Source organism: Hippocampus guttulatus, chromosome 17, assembly GCF_054856545.1.
Source record: "Hippocampus guttulatus isolate MCC_2025c chromosome 17, RoL_Hgut_1.0, whole genome shotgun sequence".
In the NCBI taxonomy this organism is placed as follows: Eukaryota; Metazoa; Chordata; class Actinopteri; order Syngnathiformes; family Syngnathidae; genus Hippocampus; species Hippocampus guttulatus.
Genome location: NC_141277.1, coordinates 14652165 through 14657317, shown reverse-complemented (window position 1 = coordinate 14657317; position 5153 = coordinate 14652165). Strand labels below are relative to the sequence as shown.

General features: G+C 54.2%; 1 pseudogene; it reads left to right on the top strand.

Moving 5' to 3' along the window:
* Positions 1-3337, top strand: LOC147192210 (uncharacterized; annotated as a pseudogene).
* Positions 3338-5153: the final 1816 nt, after the last annotated feature.

Genomic DNA, 5153 nt, shown 5'->3' with positions numbered 1-5153 from the left:
ATGGATCTCAGTTTCCCTTGCCCGGACGCGGGTCACCGGGGCCCCCCTCTGGAGCCAGGCCTGGAGGTAGGGCTCGTTGGCGAGCGCCTGGTGGCCGGGCCTACACCTATGGCTCAGCCCGAAGTAGCAACGTGGGTCCCCCTTCTCATGGGCTCACCACCCATGGGAGGGGCCAAAGGGGTCGGGTGCAATGTGAGCTGGGCAGCAGCCAAAGGCAGGGACCCTGGCGGTCTAATCCTCGGCTGCAAAAGCTAGCTCTAGGGACGTGGAATGTCACCTCTCTGGCAGGGAAGGAGCCCGAGCTGGTGTGCGAGGTAGAGAAGTTCCGAATGGATATAGTCGGACTTGCCTCCACACATAGCCTGGGTTCTGGTACCAGTTCTCTCGAGAGGGGTTGGACTCTCTTCCACTCTGGAGTTGCTCACGGTGAGAGGCGCAGAGCAGGTGTGGGCATACTCATTGCCCCCCGGCTCAGTGCCTGTACATTGGGGTTCACACTGGTAGACGAGAGGGTTGCCTCCCTCCGCCTTCGGCTGGGGGGACGGGTCCTGACCGTTGTTTGTGCATATGCACTAAACAGCAGCTCAGCGTACCCACACTTTTTGGTGTCCTTGGAGGGTGTGCTGGAGAGTACTCCTGCTGGGGACTCCCTTGTTCTGCTGGGGGACTTCAATGCTCACGTAGGCAATGACAGCGAGACCTGGAACGGCGTGATTGGGAGGAACGGCCCCCCCGATCAGAACTCGAGTGGTGTTTTGTTGTTGGACTTCTGTGCTTGTCACGGATTGTCCATAACGAACACCTTGTTCAAACACAAGGGTGTCCATATGTGCCCTTGGCACCAGGACACCCTAGGCCGCAGTTCGATGATTGACTTTGTGGTTGTATCATCGGATTGCGGGCGCATGTTTTGGACACTCGGGTGAAGAGAGGGGCGGAGCTGTCAACTGATCACCACCTGGTGGTGAGTAGGCTCCGATGGTGGGGGAAGATGCCGGTCCGTCCTGGCAGACCCAAACGTATTGTGCGGGTTCGTTGGGAGCATCTGGCGGAATCCCCTGTCAGAAAGAGTTTAAACTCCCACCTCCGGCAGAGCTTTTCCCATGTCCCGGGGGAGGCGGGGGACATTGAGTCCGAATGGTCCATGTTCCGTGCCTCTATTGTTGAGGCGGCCAATCTGAGTTGTGGCCGTAAGGTGGTTGGTGCTTGTCGTGGCGGCAACCGCCGTACTCGCTGGTGGACACCAGCAGTAAGGGATGCCGTCAAGCTGAAGAAGGAGTCCTATCGGGCCTTTATGGCCTGTGGGACCCCAGGGGCAGCTGATGGGTATCAATTGGCGAAGCGGACCGCAGCTTCGGTGATCGCTGAGGCAAAAAGACGGGCGTGGGAAGAGTTCGGTGAGGCCATGGAAGCCGACTTCCGGACGGCTTCGAGGAAATTCTGGTCCACCATCCGACGTCTCAGGAGGGGGAAGCAGTGCACCACTAACACTGTGTACAGTGGGGATGGGGCGCTGCTGACTTCGACTCGGGACGTTGTGAACCGGTGGGCAGAGTACTTCGAAGACCTCCTCAACTCCACCAACACGCCTTCCTCGGAGGAAGCAGAGTCTGAGGACCCTGAGGTGGGCTCTCCTATCTCTGTGGTTGAAGTCACCGATGTGGTTATAAAGCTCCTCGGTGGCAAGGCCCCAGGGGTGGATGAGATCCGCCCGGAGTTCCTCAAGGCTCTAGATGCTGTGGGGCTGTCCTGGTTGACATGCCTCTGCAGCAGCGCGTGGTCATCGGGGAGAGTGCCTCTGGATTGGCAGACCGGGGTGGTGGTCCCTCTTTTTAAAAAGGGGGACCGGAGGGTGTGTTCCAACTACCGAGGGATCACACTCCTCAGCCTCCCTGGTAAGGTCTATTCAGGGGTGCTGGAGAGGAGGGTCCGTCGGGAAGTCGAGCCTCAGATTGAGGAGGAGCAGTGTTGTTTTCGTCCTGGCCGTGGAACTGTGGACCAGCTGTACACCCTTAGCAGGGTCCTCGAGGTTACGTGGGAACTTGCCCAACCAGTCTACATGTGTTTTGTGGACTTGGAGAAGGCGTTTGACCGTGTCCCTTTGGGAGTTCTGTGGGGGGGTGCTTCGTGGGTATGGGGTACCGAACCCCCTGATACAGGCTGTTCGGTCACTATACCACCGATGTCAGAGTTTGGTTCGCATTGCCGGCAGTAAGTCGGAATCGTTTCCAGTGAGGGTAGGACTCCGCCAAGGCTGCCCCCAGTCGCTGTTTCGATTCATAACCTTTATGGACAGAATTTCTAGGCGCAGCCGAAGCGTTGAGGGGGTCCGTTTTGGGGGCCTCAGTATTGCATATCGGCTTTTTGCAGATGATGTGGTACTGTTGGCTCCTTCGAGCAGGGCTCTCCAACTCTCACTGGAGCGTTTCGCAGCCGAGTGTGAAGCAGTTGGGATGAGGATCAGCACCTCCAAATCTGAAACCATTGTCCTCAGTCGGAAAAGGGTGGAGTGCCCTCTCCGGGTCGGGGAGGAGATCTTGCCCCAAGTGGAGAAGTTTAAGTATCTTGGGGTCTTGTTCACGAGTGAGGGCAGGAGGCAACGAGAGATCGACAGGCGGATCGGTGCAGCGTCTGCTGTGATGCGGACGTTGTCTCGGTCTGTCGTGGTAAAGAAGGAGCTGAGCGAAAGGGCGAAGCTCTCAATTTACCGGTTGATCTACGTCCCAACCCTCATCTATGGTCACGAGCTATGGGTCGTGACCGAAAGAACGAGATCCCGGATACAAGCAGCCGAAATGAGTTTTCTCCGCAAGGTGTCCGGGCTCTCCCTTAGAGATAAGGTGAGAAGCTCGGTTATCCGGGAGGGGCTCAGAGTAGAGCCGCTTCTCCTCCACATCGAGAGGAGCCAGATGAGGTGGCTCGGGCATCTAATTAGGATGCCTCCTGGACGCCTCCCTGGTGAGGTGTTCCGGGCATGTCCCACTGGCAGGAGACCCTGAGAACAACCCAGGACACGCTGGAGAGACTATGTCACCCAGCTGGCATGGGAACGCCTCGGGATCCGCCAGGAAGAGCTCGAAGAAGTGGCTGGGGAGAGGGAAGTCTGGGCTTACCTCCTAAAGCTGCTGTCCCCGCGACCCGACCCCGGATAAGCGGTGGAAAATGCATGGATGGATGGATGAATCTTTGTTATCCCGTGATGGCTGTAGGTCTGGGGATAACTACAGCACTCCCGCTATCCAACCCGACCACTTTCGTTCGAATCCGATGTTGCATTTGGGAATAAAAGGCCTCCAAAAAGGCAAAATATGACCTGGGTCCCGACAAGTTGGCCTGAACGCCAAACATGTTGACATCAGTGGCGGATGCTGGTCTGTCAAAGAGGGGAAGCTCAATTTTGGCCGACATCATAAAATGTGTCGTGTGTGTATGTGTGTAAAAATTATTTATACGTGAATTCTACTCTCCATTCCTTTTCAAGAAAATGATCTGTGACCCTGTCATACCAGCAAGGTGTCTTTTCCAGGGACTTAATTAGTGTCCTATAACTACAGGAACTACAATAAAACCCACCAGAAATAAAAGATTAATTTGTCGCTAGTTGTTTACAACAAAGAGTGTCGCTAAAATGATTAGGAGAAGTCTCCAGCTCAACTCAGAAGAGAATGCGATTTGAAAAATTGCTTACACGGATGCCGACACTAAAAGGTCGGTGATTGGCTCATTTCGATGTCAGTCAAACTGGCACACAGGCTCAGACAGATCATCCAATCTGATGCAGAAAAGCCTGGCATCCGGTACCCTCCCACAGCCATCCAGTCCCAGAGATGCCGAGCGTCCGTGGGCGGGACAAAAAACAGCTTGTATCAATGACTTGTCTCCGTTCAACGCATTGGGACAACCTACCCTGAACTCTCGAGACGCTCGGCGTCCGGGCAGTCGATGCTGTGCGGACGCTCAGCGTCCACCGTTTAAAGCACAGCGAAACTGCGGGAATGAATGAGAAGGGAGTCGCGTCGTAACCAGTAAGAAGAAGCTGGTTCAACGATGTAAATACAGCTATGGAAATCAAAACAGATGTCACCAGGGATTTGTATTTTCCGAACACGACCATCCAATCGTCCCAGAAAGAAGTGTCTACTGCCGAGTGTGACTTCATCTCAATTGACAAGGCGCGCACGTTTTGGAGAGTTCGGGTGAGGGAGCCATTGGGTGCAGTGTTGTTAGGAATCACTGTACAACACTGCTCCCCGAACATTGCGCAGAGGCCTCCTTCTTTTGTCAATAGCATGTCTACCGCAATATGTGTTTGCATTGTCATCAGGGAGGTGGCTGCCAATTGGGCATTTACTGCCTCAAATCCATCCCTGGTAAAATTCGTGAGTCGTTGTTGGTTGTAGTGTAGGTAATTTATCCTATCTACATTTTTGTTCTGAGTTATCGGGAATATCGCAGCGATAATGGGAATGTTTTCGAAACCCGCATGGTTGTACCAATGCTAGGTGATGGAACGGAAATGTCTTTATGCGGTGTCAGGGGAACAACCCAAATGGGGTAAATAGTCGACACCAGGGCGCAACGGCCGGTCCAGGCTCCTGGGAGGATGTTGAAAAGTCTGGCGTTGCCGCAGTACCACCACACATCTGCTCCGCCTTTTGTCAGTTGGTTGGAGCCATCTGAGTCGCTCGTGGTCACGACCGATCTGCACATAGAAAGAGGTATCTGGCCTACATTCTTATGTCTCGCCCTTGTGGAACTATCCTTCTGAAAACAAGTGCTGTTGAGCTGAATGTGCCTGGCATTAAATGTCGGTGTGTGTGCTCTGGCGAGTGATAGTGGGTGGATCACGTCCCATATCTGGCACGACTGAAGGGGAACATCTTGTGACATAACAGGTAAAATGCATGAGGCTCCTCGGTCGTCATCTATCGGTGGGGTCACTAGATACATCATTGGTCTGGGCACCATACACACTAAGCAGTCAGTGTCGTTGTACGCCTCACGAGCTGCTACAGCTTTCTCCATCCATGAATTGGAGTTGAGGTCCATCACTTCAATGTGAGCTCAGCTGCTGTTGGATTGCAGTTTTCCTGGGAGGGAGTTGCTCTTGCGTTGTCTGTAGTTGAGTTCAATCTGGAATCGTCTGGCTCTGT